Source organism: Lepus europaeus, chromosome 4 (genome assembly GCF_033115175.1).
Source record: "Lepus europaeus isolate LE1 chromosome 4, mLepTim1.pri, whole genome shotgun sequence".
In the NCBI taxonomy this organism is placed as follows: domain Eukaryota; kingdom Metazoa; phylum Chordata; class Mammalia; order Lagomorpha; family Leporidae; genus Lepus; species Lepus europaeus.
The window spans coordinates 103,145,219-103,168,827 of record NC_084830.1 but is presented as its reverse complement, the minus strand read 5'-3'; positions in this window follow the sequence as shown (position 1 = coordinate 103,168,827).

The following is a 23,609-nucleotide window of genomic DNA, read 5'->3' as shown; positions in this document are numbered from 1 at the left end:
GTTTTGTTTTTTTTTTTTTTCACTTTTCTATTTTTTTTAACTTTTATTTAATGAATATAAATTTCCAGTGTACAGCTTATGGATTACAATGGCTTCCCCCTCCCATAACTTCCCTCCCACCCGCAACCCTCCCCTCTCCCGCTCCCTCTCCCCTTCCATTTGCATCAAGATTCATTTTCAATTCTCTTTATATACAGAAGATCAATTTACTATAAAGATTTCAACAGTTTGCACCCACATAGAAACACAAAGTGAAACATACTGTTTGAGTACTAGTTATAGCATTAAATCACAATGTACAGCACATTAAGGACAGAGATCCCACATGAGGAGCAACTGCACAGTGGCTCCTGTTGTTGACCCAACAAATTGACACTCTAGTTTATGGCGCCAGTAACCACCCTAGGCTGTCGTCATGAGTTGCCAAGGCTATGGAAGCCTTCCAAGTTTGCCGACTCTGATCATATTTAGACAAGGTCATACAAGACAGAGTGAGGATAGTAACCAATGATCCTAAGAGTGGCATTTACCAGGTTTGAACAATTATACAGCATTAAGTGGGGAAGAGGACCATCAGTACACACATGTTGGGAGTAGAGCCATTGGTGGTAGAGTAGAGGTTATGATTACAAAGGAATGAGGCCCAAGTGCACTAGACAGGGCCTAGAACAAAGGACAGAGTCATTATTAGAGGAGCTAAGAAAGGTGCTGTCTAAGCTACAATTAAGTTTTCTGATTGAGAGGCAAATAGAACCTGATAGAAGGGGCTTGATAATAATCTCTTGGGCTTTAGGCCTTGTAAATTCAGAGGCCCAGACCTATCTATCTCTTCACATGGGGTATATCCTAAGGGAGGTGTGAACCTCCTAGGGGAAGGCACTCTGTTGACTTTCATTACTTGGCTGGCCTGGGAGGAGAGCTGGCCAGGTAAAGGCAGGGGGCATCTCTAACAAGAAATTTACAGTTCTGCCTGCAATGTTGCTGACCCTACTTGACCATACCCTCAGCTGCAGTGGTCACTTTGGAAGTTGGGCTGAGTGAAGGGCTCTTCAGCTTAGAGCCAATAAGATCTGTGGCTCTGACCTGGGCATCCTTCGACTCCAGGGCAGGTCCATTTCCAGTGATCCAACTCTTGGCAGAGCTGCCAGGGCTCCTGTAGATTCCCGACAATATTTTTTAGATTTCTAATTTCTTCTTCTTTTCTTTGGTTTGCCTATTTCCTTTCCTGTTCTCTGTCTTCTAAGTCTGATATTCTCTCTTCTGCTTCGCCCATTCTGTTTTTAAGGCTCTCTAATGTGTTTGTCATTTGATCCATTGAATTCTTCATTTCATTATGATTTCTCGTCACTATCAGAGTTTCTTGTTCCACTAGTTGTTTCATTTCATTTTGATTCCTCCTTAATATTTCACTTTCACGAGAGAGATTTTCTATCTTGTCCATTAAGGATTTCTGTAATTCAAGAATTTGTTTTTGAGAACTTCTTAATGTTCTTATCAATTTTTTGAGATCCGCTTCTTGCATTTCTTCGATCTCATCATCTTCATAATCTTGAATTGGGGTGTCTTTTTCATTTGGGGGCATCATAGTGTCTTCCTTGTTCTTGTTAGCTTGGTTTTTGCGTTTGTTGTTTGGCATGTTGGAGATATTTGGTTTCTTCACTGTGGTGTTTTTTCTTGTTACACTATGGCTCTATATTAAGTGGACTGTCTGCTTTCAGTGGAGCCTTAGTGGCTTGAGATGAGTGTGGACTGAGAGCTGTGTTTGGTTCTTCAGGGTTGAGGGTGTGTCAAAGATGACACTCCCAGGTTAGGTGTGGTAAATCTCTCTTTCTTTTTTTGATTTAAAAGGGAAGTAATTCCACACAGCTGAATGTAATTGGAGGTAGTTAGCAGGCAAATGATATACCCACAGGAGCCAGAGATTGGAAGTTCTTTCCCAAGGACCACACAGGGAATCTCTGCTGCCCTCAGTGTGGGCTCCAATTCTCCTGCAGTCTCCCACTGGGTTGCCAAGTTAGATGCTAATCTCCTGTTATTTCACCCCTCCCCCCAGAGTCAGGTTTTTCTGCTAGGCTCAGGGCTGGTGCAGACCTGACGTCGCCCTGCTTATGACGTATGTCCAAAATGGCGCCTGCTCTGTCTTGCTCGCCTTTGAGAGGTGAGTGGAGAGAGAGAAACTTGTGTCTGTATCGGTCACTTTTTAAATTTTTTTCCTCTCTCTCTTCTAGTTAGCCTGGTGAACTTTTCCCCACGGAGTTTCAAGCCTCGTTCCCTCTAGCCTCCTCTTTCCGCTTGCCCGCTGGTATCTCGGGCTATTGAGGTTCGGCTCATCTCGCGTTCCAGCGCTGGTGTGTTGAGTCTGCCGCTGGTGTCCCGAACTTGGGCTCCCACGCTCTCCACGCAGGTCCACTGTGAATCACTAGTTCCGGAAGAGTTTCCTCTGCTGTTTCATCCCCTACTCTTCCTTGACCCTGCAGTATCTCCACTTATATTAAACTTTCTCTCCCCCCCGACTAATATTGTGCTCCCTGCCTATTCCGCCATCTTGCCGCCCAAGAAATAATTCTTGACAATAATTTTTTCCTTCTGCATTACCAATTGTGTGACATTTGTATCACAAAAGAGAGCAACAAAAATTGGTCAAAGTTTTTTTTAATTTATGAAATAAACAAATTGTCAATCAACAGAAAACCATGGAACAATGTACAAAGCAATCTACTGCACAAATGTGCTGCAGAAAGTTTACAGAAAGAGGAATTAAAAGATTATTTCAATGTGGGAAAATAAATTTTTAAGTCCATAAATACTCTTCATAATGGGCACTTTTTTCATAGCATTTTTTAAAAGATTTTTAAAATTTTATTTATTTGAGAGGTAGTGTTCAAGACAGTGAGAGGGAGAGACCAAGAGAAAGAAAGGTCTTTCATGTACTGGTTCACTCCCCAAATGGCCACAACAGTCAGAGTTGCACCGATCTGAAATCGGGAGTCAGGAGTCTCTTCTTGGTCTCCCACGTGGGTGCAGGGGCCAAGGATTTGGGGTATCTTCCACTGATTTACCATGCCATAGCAGAGAGCTGGATTGGAAGAGGGGAAGCCGGAATTAGAACCTGCATCATGACAGGTGACATTCCATGGATAGAAAAAGCAACAGATGGAACTTACACAATAAAGCCCTTATACAGTTTAGATAAAACTCCTCTAAGCCACTTGTATGCATGGTTGCAACAGGAGTCACTGTGTACTTACTCCTCATGTGGGATCTCTGTACTTAATATGTTGTCCAATGTGAATTAATACTATAATTAGTATTGAAACAGTATTTTACACTTTATGTTCTGTATGGGTGCAAACTGATGAAATCTTTACTTAATATATACTAAATCGATCTTCTGTATATAAAGAGAATTGAAAATGAATCTTGATGTGAATGGAATGGGAGAGGGAACAGGAGATGGGAGGGGTGAGGGTGGGAGGGAAGTTATGGAGGGAAAAAGCCATTGTAATCCATAAACTGTACTTTGGAAATTTATATTTGCTAAATAAAAGTTTAAAAAAATAAATTTTACACCAAAGTAAAAGACCTTTTTTTTCAACTTTCCAGAGTCTTTGTCAAGTACCCTGATACGTGCAACTTGGGAAGATATGATTTAATCACAAAATGGATGTTTAGAAGTGACAAAGCTTTTCAAATCTTCTGAACAACATCAATTTATAGATTCAACTGCTCAGTGAGTGCCTAGTCACTTTAAATAAAATGAAACTAATGAGGCAAATATCAAATGGAAGAAATCCAAATACAAAGAAAAGACCTCAAAAGTAGTGACAAAAACAATGTACTGTCACATACCTGGGTTACAACCACAGGTGAATGAGGGCTGACTTCTCCAGAGAAACAATGGAAAGACATTCTTCACTGTACTAAAGGAAAATATCCTTCCATTCCTGACTCTACAGTGCAAGTAATATAATATATGAGGTAAACAGGGGCAGATGCTCTGGTTCAGGGAGTTAAGTTGCTGCTTCATATCCTTGCACTGTGTATGAGAGTAGGCACCTGTTTCTGACTTAGCTCCAGGATTATTCACACCCAGGGAGGCAGCAGATGAAGGCTCACATCCTTTAGTTCCAACTGCTCACTTGAAAGACCTGGGTTGAGTTCTGGGTTCCTGGCTGTCCTGCCCTAGCTGTCGTGGGCATTTGGAAAGGAAACCTGCAGATAAAAAAATCTTTGCCGCTTTCTCTTTCAAGTCAATAACTATAAAGAGTAACACATAAGGTTTTCTGTTGAGCATAATTAATCACCAGGAGATCTACACTATAGGATGCTAAAGGATGGTCTCCATGCTGGGAGAATATGGTACAGGATTATTACCTGCATGTAGATTCAGCCATCAGAAGCACTCAAGAGAAAATCATGTCTCAAGCAAATATGGAGGGATTTTTGCCTTTTATTTATCATAGAATCTTCAAAAGAAATGATTATTTAGAGCAAACTTTATCACAGCATGTGAGATGCATTGATTCAACATGTAAGTATAAGGATAAAAATATTGCAATGTATAGGGGTCATAAGTGGAATTATTCAATTGGAAAGTCCATACACTATATACGAAGCAATGCAGTATAACGAACTCTAAGTGTATGCTGACAAGTTATTCACACTATAATGTATTTAGTAATTAGCTACAAATTAAACCAATTAAAATTTATGCTTGTTATGTATGGATCAAAGATTTGGACTGAGCTACCAGTTCTTGCCTTCAGCCAGGCCCAGTCCCAATCATCTGAGGAATAAACCAACAGAAGAAAGCTTTTTTTCTCTTTCTGGATGTCTGTATCCAAATAAATGAATAGATAGTTTTGATGAAGTCATTAAAATTTTATGAGCCTGAAAGAAAGTAGTAAATGGGAAAGCAGATGATCCAATCAGATCAAATAGAAAATAAGTTGCCAAGTGGCGGATCTAATTTTAATTAAGTGCCACACATGGTCTACAAAGACAGGAACACAATGAAATGATGAAGAAAGCTACACCACGCAAAGTTGAGTTCGCAGCCCACTGGTTAAGGCACCTGCATTCCTTACTGAAAGTATCTCTTGTTTGATGCAAACTGCTGGCTCTAACTCCACGTATTTGCTAGGACAGACCCTGGGAGACAGGAATAATGACTCAGCTGACTTCCTTGCTTCTGGCTTGAGCATGATACACTCCCAGCTCCCACAGTTATAGGGACTTCCTCCTCTCTCACTCTGTCTCTTCCAAATCAATAAAGAATTTAAAAGATACACTACATAAACACTAATCCAAAAAGCTCACATTGATAATTTACTTAAGAGCAAAGTGGGTATTCTAAAAAATATTAATGATTTTGCTACTTATCTCTTTTTTTTTTGATAGGCAGTGTTGGGCAGTGAGAGAGAGAGACAGAGAGAAAAGTCTTCCTTCTGTTGGTACACTCCCCAAATGGGTGCTGTGGCCGGCGCTCTGCACCTATCGGAAGCCAGGAGCCAGGTACTTCCTCCTGGTCTCCCATGTGGGTGCAGGGCCCAAGCACTTGGGCCGTCCTCCACTGCCTTCCTGAACAGCAGAGCAGGGCTGGAAGAAGAGCAACCAGGACAGAATCTGGTTCCCCAAGAGAATCTGGAACCCATGGTGCCATCACCGCAGGCAGAGGATTAGCCAAGTGAGCCGCATTGCCAGCTGCTGCTTACATTTTAGGTTGTTACAGAAAGAACAGTTTTAGAAATTTTAGTTTTACTTTTCATCTTATTTCATAATTTTGAATCTAAAATGCACAAAACATATAAATGTTACAATGCCAAATGCCACCTACATTCCACTTCCAGCCCACTAATTTCAAGCCATATTCACAAACTAATAACTTTAATATTTTCAATTATGCTATTTATTTTCTTTATTAGAAATATTTTATTCATTTTATTTGAGAAGTAGAGTTACAGACAGTGAGAGGGAGAGACAAGGGGAAAGGTCTTCCTTTGATTGGTTCACTCCCCAAATGGCTGCAATGGCTGGAGAAGCCAGGAGACAGGAGCTTCTTCCAGGTCTCCCACTTGGGTGCAGGGGCCATCACGTGGGCCATCTACTACTGCTTTCCCAGGCCATGGCAGAGAGCTGGATCAGAAGTGGAGCAGCCGGAACTTGAACCAGTGCCCATATTGGATGCTGTCACTGCAGATGGCCGCTTAATAAGCTAAGCCACAGCGCCAGCCTCCCAAATTGTTTTCTTAACTATAAGAACTAAAATATTTATTCATTCTTTCATGAATACATAATTAGTTTAAACATTAAAACAAAGTGAAAGTTACATATTTTAATGAGAAAATGATCCACAATTAGATTTTTATAAAATGATTGCTGAATTTCTATATATAAGATAAGCCCTGGCCTGCAGAGCCAGCATCCACATGGGCACTGGTTCAAGTCCCGGATGCTCCACTTCTGATCTGGCTCTCTGGTATGGCCTGGAAAGCAGTGGAAGATGGCCCAAGTGCTTGGGCTCCTGCATCGCGTGGGAGACCTGGAAGAAGCTCCTGGCTCCTGGCTTTGGTTAGCTCAGCTCTGGCTGTTGCGGTCATTTGGGGAGTGAACCAGTGGATAGAAGACCCCCACCCCTTGCTCTCTCTCTCTCTCTTTCTTGATCTACCTCTCTGTGTAACTCTGTCTTTCAAATAAATAAAATGAACCTTTTAAAAAATAAGATTTGATAGTTGCGATTATAATGAACTAGCATGGAAAACTCTTAAAACAGTGAAAATGCTTAAATTATATAATATGTGTAAATATATATTATGGCATTATTAAATTATGACTGTCAGAAATGAATATAACTGCAGTAAGTCATCTGTTAAATGGAGCACATTTATGTAAAAACATACTTCTCACCAATATGATCCATTAATCTAATCATTGCTCAGACTGTGTTCCATTCTGAAAAAACTGACTTCAAATTTTATTTAACTGAAGAGCATAAATGTAGAAAACAGTTCTTTCCATAAAATTTCCTATAGTAGAAGCAATTTTATGGACTCTGAGGTGTAATTTCCATTGTTTCCAAAAGATTTTGAACATAATGTGGGAATGAAGAGTTTTTACTACAGCAATTATACTTACAGTCAGCAAAATCTTCACTTGATTTCTTCACAAGCAAGAACCCAACATCTTTGTTGGCTGAGGATTCTCTCCAAGCCATCAGCCTCTGGCTCCAATCCCTACGTGCTGGAAAGAGGGTGTCAAGGCACAAATTCCAGGATTTTCCCGGGTCCCTGGGCACATGTGTCCCTCATCTTGTCCAGTTCTCCTTTGCTCCATGAGAGCCTCTAGCTTATGTGCAACACAGTCTCTCTTTTTCTCTTACTGTTAGAATTCAACAAGAGTTAAGTAGAAAAACCATTGTTCCACAAGGGTATAGACAAGGGCTATAAACAGTAATCAAATCTCAGAATGTCAGTTTTGTTCATATAAATTACATTTTTATGCTCCATTTAATATATAACTCTGTACATACAATAATATGAGCAAACATGATTACCAATATTACCAAAATATTGAGAGGCTTTACATCATAATAAATAGATTCCAATTAGGGTGCTATAATAGTTGTAAATATTAATATACCAAAAAGCTAAGCCTCAATGGACATAACACAAAATCTGCAAAACTAAACAAGAAACTAAAAAAAAAACTCCACAATATTAGACAGTTAATACTTCTCTTATAGGAAGCAATGAAAAAAGTGATAAAAATGAGTCACATCCTAGCATGAGTATGCTGACCTAATTAATATCTATAGGCCACAGCCCCTGCTGTGGTGTAGCAGGTAAAGCTGCTACCTGCAGTGCCAGAATCCAGACCTGGCTACTCCACTTCCAAACTATCCCTCCGCTTTGGCCTGGGAAAATGGTAGAAGATGGCCCAAGTCCTTGGGCCCCTGCACCTGCATGGGAGACCTGGAAGAAGCTCCTGGCTCCTGGCTTCAGATCAGCCCAGCTCCAGCAGTTGCAGCAATCTGGGGAGTGAACCAGCGGATCGAAGACCTCTGTCTCTGTGTGTGTGTCTCTCTGTCTCTGTCTCTCTGTCTCTCTCTCCACATCTCTGTAACTCCTTCAAATAAATAAATAAATATTTAGGGGTGGAGATAAGATGGCGGATAGTGTGGAGGTGCACCGATAGTCTGGGAAAATTTAGTTTAATAACAGTGGAATTACTGTAGCCTCAGGAAAAGACTCAAGAAAAAAACTGCAGAGGAAATGCTTCCGGATCCAGTGGATGTGACACAGAGGACCTACAGGGAGCCCACCATGAGGAAGCCCAGCCGCGGGAGTCGAGCCACAGAATCTCGCCGGCGCGGGAATGGGAGATAAGACAAAAACCTCAGAAACCTGAGACATTGGCTGGGAAAGGCAGAGGCCTGAGGCCCCACTGGGCAAAGATCACCAGGCAGACTGGAGGAGAGAAAAAAAAAACACGAATAAATCAGGGGAACCAACACGGACACTAGCGTCTCTCTCCACTCACCTAACAAAGCCGAGCAAAACAAAGAGCAGCCGCCATTTTACATATGTAAAGCAGCAACCGTGAATAGCCAGGCAGTAAAACTTGACTCTGGTCGGGAGAAATAACAGGAGGTTAGAATCTAGTGAAAACAGGTGAAGCTAACTATCTGCCACTGTAAAAATCTGAGCGGGGGCGAGCGAACTCACCAAGTACAAAAACTCAGTAACCTTGAGACTGTGTCGAAACTTGAGAACACATTGAGGGCTGCATAAACTCTTTGTGTGGTCCCAGGGGTAGATCAAACGAATACTCACAGAGGCCAGATTTCAACTACCCTCAATTCCAATCACCTGTGCCGAATTACTTCCCAACTGAGTCAAAAAAAAAAAAAAAAAAGAGAGAGAGAGAGAGAGAGAGAGAGAGAGATCTAGCCAGGAGCAAGGGAGAGAACAATCTGGGTGAGTCATTTTTGCACAGTCTTAAACCTGAAGAATCAAGCAGAGCACTCTGGTCACACCCATCACAGCCTCTAAGGATCCATCAAAGCAGACAGCCCAATTAGAGGCATAGTATAACGAGAAAAAAAACACCACAGCAAAAAAAAAAAAAAAAAACATTAATTATCTCCAACATGCCAAACAAGAAACATAGAAACCGAGGTAACAAGAGCAAAGAAGACACTATGATGCCCCAAAATGAGCAAGACACCCCAATGCAAGATTATGAAGATGAAGAGATAGAGGAAATGCAAGAAGCGGATCTCAAAAAATTGATAAGAACATTAAGAAGTTCTCAAAAACAAATTTTTGAACTACAGAAATCCATAATGGACAAGATAGAAAATCTCTCTCGTGAAAATGAAATATTAAGGAGGAATCAAAATGAAATGAAACAACTAGTAGAACATGAAACTGTGATAGTGACAAGAAACCATAATGAAATGAAGAAATCAATAGATCAAATGACAAACGCATTAGAAAGCCTTAAAAACAGAATGGGTGAAGCAGAAGAGAGAATATCGGACTTAGAAGACAGAGAACAGGAAAGGAAACAGGCAAATCAAAGAAAAGAAGAAGAAATCAGAAATCTAAAAAATACTGTCCGGAAGCTACAGGATACTATTAAAAAACCCAACATTTGAGTTCTAGGAGTTCCTGAAGGCATGGAGAGGGAGAAAGGATTAGAAGGCCTTTTTAGTGAGATACTAGCAGAAAATTTCCCAGGTTTGGAGGACAGAGACATCCTAGTACAGGAAGCTCATAGAACCCCTAATAAACATGATCAAAAGAGATCTTCACCACGACATGTCATAATTAAACTCATCACAATGAAACACAAAGAAAAGATCCTAAAATGTGCAAGAGAGAAACGCCAGATTTCTCTCAGAGGATCTCCAATTAGACTCACAGCTGACTTCTCATCAGAAACCCTACAAGCTAGGAGAGAATGGCGAGATATAGCCCAGGTACTAAGAGAGAAAAACTGCCAGCCCAGAATATTATATCCTGCAAAGCTCTCATTTGTGAATGAAGGTGAAATAAAGACCTTTCACAGCAAACAGAAATTGAAAGAATTAGTCGCCACTCGTCCAGCCCTGCAAAAGATGCTTAAAGATGTGTTACACACAGAAACACAGAAACACGGTCATCAGTATGAAAGAAGGTAAAGGAAGGAAACCTCACAGCAAAAGATCACAGGAATCTCAAATGATATATTAGAAAATATCTTTGGCAAATGACAGGGCAAAGTTGCTCCTTCTCAATAGTCACATTGAATGTTAATGGCCTGAACTGTCCAGTTAAAAGACACCGATTGGCTGATTGGGTTAAGGAACAAAACCCATCTTTTTGCTGCTTACAAGAAACTCATCTTTCCAACAATGATGCATACGGACTGAAAGTGAAATGCTGAAAAATATATACCATGCCAACAGAAATGAAAAAAGAGCGGGCGTAGCCATTTTAATATCGGACAACATAAACTTTACCACAAAAACTGTTAGGAGAGACAAAGAGGGGCACTATTTAATGATTAAGGGATCCATTCAACAGGAAGATATAACAATTATCAATGTATATGCACCTAATTACAGGGCACCAGTTTATTTAAAAGACTTGTTAAGGGACTTAAAGGGAGACTTAGACCCCAATACAATAGTACTGGGGGACTTCAATACTCCACTCTCAGAGATAGACAGATCAACAGGACAAAAGATCAACAGGGAGACAGTAGATTTAAATGACACTATAGCCCAAATGGATCTAACAGATATCTACAGAACTTTTCATCCTACACATAAAGCATTTACATTCTTCTCAGCAGTACATGGAACCTTCTCTAGGATTGACCACATACTAGGCCATAAAGCAAGTCTCAGCAAATTCAAAAGAATTAGAATCATACCATGCAGCTTCTCAGACCACAAAGGAATGAAATTGGAAATTAGCAACTCGGGAATCCCTAGAGTATGTGCAAACACATGGAGATTGAACAACATGCTCTTGAATGAACAATGGGTCATAGAAGAAATTAAAAGAGAAATGCAAATCAAAACCACAATGAGGTTTCACCTCACCCCGGTGAGAATGGCTCACATTCAGAAATCTACCAACAACAGATGCTGGAGAGGATGTGGGGAAAAAGGGACATGAACCCACTGTTGGTGGGAATGCAAACTGGTTAAGCCACTATGGAAGTCAGTCTGGAGATTCCTCAGAAACCTGAACATAACCCTACCATACAACACAGCCATCCCACTCCTTGGAATTTTCCCAAAGGAAATTAATTTGGCAAATAAAAAAGCCATCTGCACATTAATGTTTATTGCAGCTCAATTCACAATAGCTAAGACCTGGAACCAACCCAAATGCCCATCAACAGTAGACTAGATAAAGAAATTATGGGACATGTACTCCATAGAATACTATACAGCAGTAAGGAACAATGAAACCCGGTCATTTGCACCAAGATGGAGGAATCTGGAAAACATCATGCTGAGTGAATTAAGCCAGTCCCAAAGAGACAAATATCATTTATTTTCCCTGACTGGTGACAACTGAACACTAAAGGGGAAACCTGTTGAAGTGAAATGGACACTATAAGAAACAATGACCTGATCAGTCTTGACCTGACTCTAGATGTACAATGTACTACTTTATGCTTTTTAGTATTTGTTGTTGTTGTTGTTGTTGTTCTAGTACTAGTGGTTCAACTCTGTAATTAACACACAATTATTCTTAGGTGTTTAAATTTTAACTGAAAAGTGATCCCTGTTAAATTTAAGAATGGAAAAAGAGAGGGAGGAGATGTACAATTTGGGACATGCTCAATCGGACTTGCCCCAAATGGTGGAGTTAGAAATGTTCCAGGGAATTCCAACACAATCCCATCAAGGTGGCATGTACCAATGCCATCTCACTAGTCCAAGTGATCAATTTCAGCTCACAATTGATGGCTCTGATAGGTGTAAGAGTCAAAGGGATCACACAAACAAGACTAGTGTCTGCTAATACTAATTGATAGAATCAAAAAGGGAGAGAAGGATCCAACATGGGAAGCGGGATACACAGCAGACTCATAGAATGGCAGATGTAAGGCATTCGGATCTGACTGAAGAGCCCATGAGAGTATTGTAGGCATGGAAAGCCAAGATACCATGGAAAAGAAAAAAAGAAGACCTAAATGAAAGATCTCTGCGAGTGAGATCCCAGTGGAAAGAACAGGACCATCAAAGAAGGAGGTACCTTTCTCTGAAGGGAGGAGAGAACTTCCACTTTGACTATGACCCTATCGGAATAAGATCAAAGTCAGCGAACTCTAAAGGCTTCCATAGCCCTGGCAACTCATGACTAGAGCCTAGGGAGATTACTGACGCCATGAACAGGAGTGTCAAATTGTTAAGTCAGCAACAGGAGTCACTGTGTACTTACATCCCATGTGGGATCTGTCCTTAATGTGTTGTCTAATGTGCAGTGATGCTATAACTAGTACTGAAACAGTATTTTTACACTTTGTGTTTCTGTGTGGGTGCAAACTGATGAAATGTTTACTAATTATATACAGAATTGATCTTGTGTACATAAAGATAATTGGAAATGAAAAAAAAAAACCCTGGTGTTAAATTGGAAATGGCATAGAAAATTAATTAATTTAAAAAATATTATGTAGGATCTCTGTCTTTAATGTGCTGTACACTGTTATTTAATGCTATAACTAGTACTCCAACAGTATTTTTTTCACTTTGTGTTGCTATATGGGGGCAAACTATTGAAATCTTTACTTAATATATACTAAACTGATCTTCTGTATATAAAGAGAATTGAAAATGAATCTTGATGTGAATGGAAGGGGAGAGGGAGCGGGAAAGGGGAGGGTTGTGGGTGGGAGGGAAGTTATGGGAGGGGGGAAGCCATTGTAATCCATAAGCTGTACTTTGTTTTTTTTTTTAAATTTTTTATTTAGTAAAAATAAATTTCCAACGTACAGTTTATGAATTACAATGGCTTCCCCCCACCAAAATTTCCCTCCCCCTCACACCCCTCCCATCTCCTGCTCCCTCTCCATTCCATTCACATCAAGATCCATTTTCAATTATCTTTAAATACAGAAGATTGATTTAGTATATATTAAGTAAAGATTTCATCAGTTTGGACCCACACAGAAACACAAAGTGTAGAATACTGTTTCAGTACTAGTTATAGCATAAGGTGTACTTTGGAAACTTATATTCATTAAATAAAAGTTTAATAAATGAAAAAAACCAAATAAATAAATAAATATTTTAAAAATTTATAGGCCACTCTGTAGAACACTCACTAAAACAGTGAGTCAAATCAAGAGTCAAAACTTAAAGTGATCTCTCAAAACACATGAAATTAAATGAAAAAGCAAGAAAAGCAAAATCCAGAAGAGTCTCCAATATATAATCATGTATGTGTGAATAAAATTACCAGGCAAATTAACAAATATGTTAAAGAAACTGTCCTATAACAATGACATTTGTGATAGATTAGTCGTGACCCCATTTTTTTTCTATTCTTACCATTGACGTGGAATCTAATACAGCTTGAATGTCGGCTGAAGTTAGCAACTTGCTTAACAAACAGACCTTGGCTCATTGGAAACACGGAGATTATCACAAGGGACAACAGAGAGTACCCTAACAGGAACCTGTAAAGTGTAGATTGAGTATGTTTCTAAATAAGTAACAGTCATCTCATTTTATGTTATGACATGAAGCCACAACTGTGAACAGAAAAGGATAAGAATGAACAGAGAGAAATGGCAACACTGAGTTGGCAACAGCTTATTTGGTGAAGACTTTATATTGCATGGGCAGCAAAAGAAAAAAAGAACAAGAACTATATAAATTAATTTTTAATGTCAGAAAACACTCAACAGAAAAGGCAACACACTTGAGGAAAAATATATTTTTAAATTATATTTCATGAGATTAATATAGAGAATACATGACATATAAGAACATCCTGCAACTCAAAAGCAATAAAACATTCAAAAAATGGGCAGAAGATTAAATAGACAAACAAAATGCACACACATAGCTATTAGCACAAGAATAGATCCTCAACACTATTATCATTAAATAAATGAAAATAACCATGGCAATGAAATACCACTTTATATCTAGTGTAATGTCCATTAAGACAAAGAAAAATAACTGTAGGGACAGCTGGGAGAAACTTGACTTGCTGCACTGCTGGTTGAGTGTCAAAGGATAGAATCAAAGTGGAAGACAGTACTGAAGGGTGGCATCTGGTAATGGCTTTCCTATAGCCAAGTCCAGAGGCAGCCTAGGGCATGACAATGCAGGAGACAGGGAGCACATATCTCCTTTAAAGCCTACCCGTGTTGACTCAATCTTGAGGGATTCCCCCAGATGACCTAACCTAATACTACTCACTCCTCAAAGCCTCCACCTCCTAACACCATCATCAGATTAAAATTTCCATCTTCTTAATATCTAGAACCAAGTACTCAATCCTAGCAACATACAATGGAGTAATGTGGAGCTTCAAAAAGAACATTTTGTCAAATGCTACAACACGGATGAGATTTTTGGGCAATGGAAGGTGGAATAAGCCAGTAGCAGGACGATGAGTGTTGTGTGATTCCTGGCATATAGAGTTGCCAGATGAGACAAATTCACAGAGACAGAGAGTAGAGCGGTGACTGTCAGAGCCTGTTGTGGGGTGTGGGGATAGGGATTTAGTCTTTGATGCATACAAAGATCCACCTGAAGGAGATTAAAATATGATGATGCTTGCACAGTAATGTGCATATACATAATGCCGCTTTAAAATGTCCAGTGCTATGAAGTGTTTTGTCAGAATAGTGCTTTTTAAAAAAAATCAATTAGTTTTTAACAGATTCAATGTGCTTTGTAGATACTTTTTAAAAAAGATATATTTATTTATTTGAAAGGCAGAGTTAAAGAGGTAGAGAGAGAGAGAAAGAGAGAGAGAGAGAGCGAGAGAGAGAGAATCTTCCATCAGCTGGTTCACTCTCCAAGTGGCTGCAAAGGTCAGAGTTGCACCGACCTTAAGCCAGGAGCCAGGAACTTCTTCCAGGTCTTCCATGCAGGTGCAGGGGCCCAAGGACTTGGGCCATTCTTCACTGCTTTTCCAGGCCACAGCAGAGAGCTGGATATAAAGTGGAGCAGCTGGGACTTGAACCAGCACCCTTGTGGGATGCTGACACTGCAGGCAGCAGCTTTACCCACTATGCTGCAGTGCCAGCCCCTAGAATGCTTACTTTTAATCCCTATTCAGAGTCCTCATCTATGTCATTACTATGATTGATACATACACCTACGTTTCCTTGCTCATTTTAAAGTGACTACAAGAAATAATGGAATACAACACCTGAAGGAGTCTGAAAGCATGATAGGTCATTTTTGGTTTAGAAACACACTGTTTTGTAGTAGTGCCATGCACAGACAACACCATATACCTAAACATGTAAAAAGTACAAGTTGTTTTTATTTGATTTAATTAATTTACTTGCTTGTATTTGAAAGGCAGAGAGAAAGAGAGACAGAGACAGAAATTCTACCCAAATACCCACAACAACTAGGGTTGGGCCAGGGGCCTGGAATTCAATCTGGCTCTCCCATGTGGGTGGTGGGCAACATGCACATTAGTGTAACAGAAAGAAGGGAGATAGCCTTGGGATGCACCCAGTTAAGCTACTGCTTATGACACTGGTGTTCCATAACAGTGCCATTTTGAGTCTTGGCTGTTGCACTTCCCATCAGTTTCCTGCTGATGTGCCTGGAAAGGCAAAAGAAATAGCCCAAGTCCATGAGGCTCCTGTCACCAATGCACGAGCCCAGGATGTATTTCCTCACTCCTGGCTTCAAGCTGGTTCAGAGATTTCTCTTGTGGCTGCCTAGAGAATGAGCCAGCAGATGGAAAACCCTGTTTCTCCCTCTCTCTGCATTACTCTGCCTTTCACATGAGCAAGCAAAGAAATTTTTTCAAAGAGCAGTGCAGAGCAGAATGAATGGAAAAGCACATGGAACACTTGGATGAGACACGTTAAAGAGAAAAATGAAGAGTTCAAGGAGAAAGACAAGAACCCAATAGTCACGCTAGAAACAAAGAATATTCAGGAGCAGGTCACACACAGTTATTTCAAATATAGCAAAGAAAACAATTAAAATGTGAAGGGACTGGCACAGTGGCATAGTGTAGTGGGTCTATCTGCCACCTGTGGTGCCAGCATCTTGTATGGGCACTGGTTTGAGTCCTAGTTGCTCCACTTCTTATCCAGCTCTCTGCTATGGCCTGGGAAAACAGTAGAAGATGCCCCAAGTGCTTGGGCACTCTTCACATGTGTGGGAGACTTGGAAAAATCTCCTGGCTCCTGGCTTCAGATCAGTGCAGCTTCAGCTATTGCAGCCACCTGGAGAGTGAACCAGCAGATGTAAAACCTCTCTCTCTCTCTCAATCCACCTTTAAAGTAAATAAATAAATATTTTTAAAAAACGTGGGACAGACATGCAAACTAGTATTTATGATGCCAATTAAGATCCCCTAATCCTACTTAAGAGTGCCTGAGTTTGATTTCCAACGCTAGCTCCTGATTCCAGCTGCTTGCTAATGCAGATTTTGGGAGGCAGTAGCGATACCTCAAGCAACCGAGCTTCTTCCACTCCTGTGGGTGACCAGGACCCTATTCCTGGCTCTTGACTTCCACCAAGCTCTGGCTGCTCTGGGTATCTTGGGCTTGAATCAGCAGATAAAAGCTCTGTCTCTTGTATCTCTTAGTCTACTTCTCTCTATGTGTCTCTCTACCTCTTAAATATATATATATATATATATATATATATATATTTTACATATGGCAAAATATTTAAGTAAGACAAAGACCAGACAGTAGACTGTGGCCTTGACTATTTGTTATTTGTAAGTATTTGAATAATTAATGTTATATTGAGTAGGTTAAAGCCCAAATGAAGAATGGAATAATTTTCCTGAATAGATAACTTTGGAGAGTCTGCAGTACAGTCTACATCTATAGGCTGGCCGAGAGAAATGTATGGAGAGTTACTTAAGAATGTGCTGAGGCCAAAAATCAACAGCCTTTGTATATACAGGCAATGCCATGGCTGAGGAAGAACTTCTAAGATCAATCCCATTCACAATAGCTACAAAAACAATCAAATACCTTGGAATAAACTTAACCAAGGACGTTAAATATCTCTACGATGAAAACTACAAAACCTTAAAGAAAGAAATAGAAGAGGATACCAAAAAATGGAGAAATCTTCCATGCTCATGGATTGGAAGAATCAATATCATCAAAATGTCTATTCTCCCAAAAGCAATTTAGACATTCAATGCAATACCAATCAAGATACCAAAGACCTTCTTTTCAGATCTGGAAAAAATGATGCTGAAATTCATATGGAGACACAGAAGACCTCGAATAGTCAAAGCAATCTTGTACAACAAAAACAAAGCCGGAGGCATCACAATACCAGATTTCAGGACATACTACAGGGCAGTTGTTATCAAAACAGCATGGTACTGGTACAGAAACAGGTGGGTAGACCAATGGAACAGAATAGAAACACCAGAAATCAATCCAAACATCTACAGCCAACTCATATTTGATCAAAGATCCAAAACTAATCCCTGGAATAAGGACAGCCTATTCAATAAATGGTGCTGGGAAAATTGGATTTCCACGTGCAGAAGCTTGAAGCAAGACCCATACCTTTCACCTTACACAAAAATTCACTCAACATGGATTAAAGACTTAAATCTACGACCCGAAACCATCAAATTATTAGAGAGCATTGGAGAAACCCTGCAAGATATAGGTACAGGCAAAGACTTCTTGGAAAAGACCCCAGGAGCACAGGCAGTCAAAGCCAAAATTAACATTTGGGATTGCATCAAATTGAGAAGTTTCTGTACTTCAAAAGAAACAGTCAGGAAAGTGAAGAGGCAACCGACAGAATGGGAAAAAATATTTGCAAACTATACTACAGATAAAGGGTTGATAACCAGAATCTACAAAGAAATCAAGAAAATCCACAACAACAGAACAAACAACACACTGAAGAGATGGGCCAAGGACCTCAATAGACATTTTTCGAAAGAGGAAATCCAAATGGCCAACAGACACATGAAAAAAGGTTCAAGATCACTAGCCATCAGAGAAATGCAAATCAAAACCACAATGAGGTTTCACCTCACCCCGGTGAGAATGGCTCACATTCAGAAATCTACCAACAACAGATACTGGAGAGGATGTGGGGAAAAAGGGACACGAACCCACTGTTGGTGGGAATGCAAACTGGTTAAGCCACTATGGAAGTCAGTCTGGAGATTCCTCAGGAACCTGAACATAACCCTACCATACAACACAGCCATCCCACTCCTTGGAATTTTCCCAAAGGAAATTAAATTGGCAAATAAAAAAGCCATCTGCACATTAATGTTTATTGCAGCTCAATTCACAATAGCTAAGACCTGGAACCAACCCAAATGCCCATCAACAGTAGACTGGATAAAGAAATTATGGGACATGTACTCCATAGAATACTATACAGCAGTAAGGAACAATGAAACCCAGTCATTTGCAACAAGATGGAGCAATCTGGAAAACATCATGCTGAGTGAATTAAGCCAGTCCCAAAGAGACAAATTTCATTTGTTTTCCCTGATTGGCAACAACTGAGCACCAAAGGGAAACCTGTTGAAGTGAAATGGACACTATAAGAAACTATGACCTGATCAGCTCTTGTCCTGGCTCTAGATGTACAATGTAATACTTTATGCTTTTTAGTATTTGTTGTTGTTGTTCTAGTACTAGTGGTTGAACTCTGTAATTAACACACAATTATTCTTAGGTGTTTAAATTTTAACTGAAAAGTGATCCCTGTTAAATTTAAGAGTGGAAAAAGAGAGGGAGGAGATGTACAATTTGGGACATGCACAATCTGACTTGCCGCAAATGGTGGAGTTAGAAATGTACCAGGGGATTCCAACACAATCCCATCAAGGTGGCATGTACCAATGCCATCTCACTAGTCCAAGTGATTAATTTCAGTCACAACCGATGGCTCTGATAGGTCTAAGAATCAAAGGGATCACACAAACAAGACAAATGTCTGCTAATACTAACTGATAGAATCAAAAAGAGAGAGAAAGATCCAACATGGGAAATGGGATACACGGCAGACTCATAGAAAGGCAGGCGTCCTAAACAACACTCTGGCCTCAGAATCAGCCCTTAAGGCATTCGGATCTGGCGGAAGAGCCCGTGAGAGTATTGTAGGCATGGAAAGCCAAGACACCATGGAAAAGAAAAAAAAAGAAGAAGACCTAAATGAAAGATCTCTGTGAGTGAATTCCCAGTGGAAAGAATGGGGCCATCAAAGAAGGAAGTGCCTTTCTCTGAAGGGAGGAGAGAACTTCCACTTTGACTATGACCCTATCGGAATAAGATCAAAGTCAGCGAACTCTAAAGGCTTCCATAGCCCTGGCAACTCATGACTAGAGCCTAGGGAGATTACTGACGCCATGAACAGGAGTGTCAAATTTTTAAGTCAGCAACAGAAGTCACTGTGTACTTACATCCCATGTGGGATCTGTCCTTAATGTGTTGTCTAATGTGCAGTGATGCTATAACTAGTACTGAAACAGTATTTTTACACTTTGTGTCTCTGCGTGGGTACAAACTGATGTGATCTTTACTAACTATATACTGAATCGATCTTCTGTATATAAAGATAATTGGAAATGAAAAAAAAACCCTGGTGTTAAATTGGAAATGGCATAGAAAATTAATTAATTTAAAAAATATTATGTAGGATCTCTGTCTTTAATGTGCTGTACACTCTTATTTAATGCTATAACTAGTACTCCAACAGTATTTTTTTTTCACTTTGTGTTGCTATGTGGGGGCAAACTGTTGAAATCGTTACCTAATATATACTAAACTGATCTTCTGTATATAAAGAGAATTGAAAATGAATCTTGATGTGAATGGAAGGGGAGAGGGAGCGGGAAAGGGGAGGGTTGCGGGTGGGAGGGAAGTTTTGGGAGGGGGAAGCCATTGTAACCCATAAGCTGTACTTTGGAAATTTATATTCATTAAATAAAAGTTTAATTTAAAAAAATAATAAAAAATAAAATAAAATTAAAAAAAAAAGAATGTGCTGAGGGGCCAGTACTGTGGCATAGCGGATAAAGCAGCTGCCTCATTGCCAGCATCCCATAGGGGCAATGGTTTGAGTCCAGATGCTCCACTTCTGATCCAGTTCCCTGCTAATATGCCCAGAATAGCACCAGAAAATGCCCCAAGTACTTGGGCCCCTGTATTCACATTGGAGACCTGGAAGAAGCTTCTGGCTCCTGGCTTTGGATCAGCCCAGCTGTGGCCATGACAGCCATTTGGGGTGTGAACCAGCAGATGAAAGATGGCTTGCTCTCTCTAACTCTGCCTTTCAAATTAATTAATTAATTAATTAATAAAAAAGAATGCACAGAATGTTCTGTCCTCCTGGTTAAATTCATGAATCCAATACAACCTCTTCAAAGCTGTGAACAACCACACTCTTTTAGGAATTAAAAAAATCAAAAACTTATTTGATTTTTTTTAGCAAGAGGTAACTTTACCCTACAGAGTGCTGAGTATTTATTTCCAGGTTAGTACTAAAACATTGTCCATTACATCATCTACAGGATCAAAAGATTATTTCAAGATTTATGTCCCACAAGAGTATAGCAAATCCCCCCCTCTGAGTTTCAATTTTAATTATGTGATGAGTGTATTTTTTTAAAAAAGATTTATTTTGTTTACTTGAAAGGCAAAGTAACAGAAACAGGGGAATGATAGAGAAGGATGTCTGCCATCTGCTGGTTCACTCTCCAAATGAATGCAATGACTGGGGCTGGGCTCGGTCAAAGCAAGGACCAGGAGTTTCATCTGGATCTCCCACATGGATGCAGGGGCCCACAGACATTGTCCATCCTCTGCTGCTCTCCCAGGCACATTAGCAGAGAGCTGTGTGTCTCTCTCTGTCTCTGTCTCTCTCTCTCTTTGTAATTCTAACTTTCAAATAAATAAATAAATAAATATTTCCTAAAAAAGAAAAACTAACTTACTGGAGGTGTATTCATTTTCTTTGGTCTTGGTACCAAGTAGAGGTGTCTAGAATTATATCTGGAAAGCAAGGTGAATGGAGGGAGTTGTGGGAGAACTGGTCTGGGTGGCTCCTAGATTCTGCTCTGCAAAACACAAGCCATGATAGAAAGGAATAGAAGATAACAGACACCTTAATTGGAAAAAAAAACCCATTCAGCTTTCCTGTGCCTGAGAAGTGCTTCATATATGAGAAAGGCAGGGAAGATCTTGAAAGAGCCCCCAATGGTTATACTAATTGGCAGTGATTAAGCACGAGTTACCATTAGGATGATGGAAACATCCAGTTGTTGCTTATTTTATAAAACATAATATGGGGGGCAGTGCTGTGGAGTAGCAGGTTAAGATGCCATGGACATTACCATCCCATATGGGCACTGGTTTGAGTCCCCAGCTGCTCCACTTCTCATCCAGCTCCCTGCTAATGTGCCTGGGAAAGCAGTAAAGGATGGTCCAAGTGCTTGGGCCCCTGCACCCACATTAGAGAAAGACTAGGATGAAACTCCTGGCTCCTGGCTTTGGCCTTGCCCAGCCCTGGTCGTTGTGACCATTTGGAGAATGAACCAGGAGACAGAAGATCTCTCTCCTTTCTCTGTCTCTCCCTCTCTCTCTGTAACTCTGACTTTCAAATAAATAAGTAAATATTTAAAAAATACTATCATTAAAAAGAAATTACATATAATTTTAAGGATATTTTCCCAATACCTTGCAGTATACCGTGGACATAAATACCATACTATCATTAAGATCTACACTAAAGAAAATACTTGCATGTTATTATTTCCCATGGATACAGAGGCGCCACACAGGACTCCATATCAGTATTTCTGCTGGAACATCGCTTGGTGATATACACCTACAAATCATAGAACATGCATATCTTGCAACCTGAACTTTTCTGCCCACAGTTGTATAGGACAAATGGATAAAATGCACACTCATGGTAGCACATCTTTCCAGCAATTGTTTCCAATGACCCACCTCCCTGTCTCCAAGCCTTCATAAAATCCTTTCATATTGTACTCTTTGACTTTACCACCACACTTCCTTTACATCAGTACAGATGATACCAACGTACTTTGAAAAGTATTCACCTACTGGCTTATTTTATTGGAGAGCCATCTAGTAAGGAAGCCCTAGACTTGCCTGTTGGAGACATAGGACCTAAGCAAGAGCCAGGGCAATTCAGCAGACACAGGGGATGTATGTTGAGGTGCAGCAGGTTAAGCTGCTGCTTGGGGCTTACCACATCCCATGTGAGGGGGTCTGTGTTGTGTCGGGAATATTCCACGTGTAATGCAACTTCCTGCTAATGTGTTTTTGGAGGCAGTATGCGATAAGTAAGTGCTTTTTTTCCTGCTATCATAGTGGAGGACCCAGATGGAGTTCCTGCCTCATGGATTCAGCTTGACCTAGCACTGGCAGTTATGGACATTGGGGAGTGAACTAGCAAATAGAACCCCCCCCCCTCTCTCTCACTCACTCTCTCTCTCATGCTCCACTTTTCAAATACATAATTTTAACAAGAATTACAAATAAAATGGCTGTTTTAAGCCTACACATTTTGTTGATTTGTTATGTATGGAAGGTTGATACACCTTGGTACTGATGACCTGCCACATACACTCTAGAGAACTTCACAGTCTCACACAGAGATTATCAGAGGGATTCCTGCCAGCCACGTCAGCAAGGCTGCGGCCCCACGAGGTCATGATGCTGTGTTTTAATGTTTTTATGGGTATTCAGGCACTGTAGTATGTTTTACTTATATTTAACAAAGCAGCAGGAAAATGTGACATATTTATACTATTTCTTTGCTTTTTATTATTTTTATTTATTGGAAAATTGAGTGAGAGAGAGAGAGATCTTCCGCCCATTGATTCACTCCCCAGGTGGCCACAACAGCAGGGGCTGGACCAGGCCGAAGCCAAGTGCTTCATCTGGATCTTCTACATGGGTGCAAGAGCCCAAGGACATGGGCCATGTTTATTAGGGAGCTGAATTGCAACGTCCCCTCCTGGCAGCAAAATGAACCAGCCCTGGGGACTCGGGCGAGCATTGTTCTGGGTGAAGGCAGGGCCGTGACAAGGAGGAAGCAGCTGAGGCCAGTGTCTCGAGTGATGAGGGAGAACCCAGCACCACCACCTACTCTCAGTTCTCACCTACGCTCCAACGCGACTCTCCACAGCCTTGAAGCACAGCAAGGAAACCGCGGGACCACACAAGGCGGGACGAGGAAACAGCAGCCTCCCGGCCTCCCCTGGCATCCTCAGGTCCGACGAGAGCCTAAAGAGGTCAGACTGGGCCAGCCCGGGGCAGGCTGCGTGGACTCTGGTCGCCACCAAGGGCTGCATCCAGGACAAGGCCAAGTCCGCGGCGCCAAGCACGTCTCGGGCCTCATCTTAGATCTCATC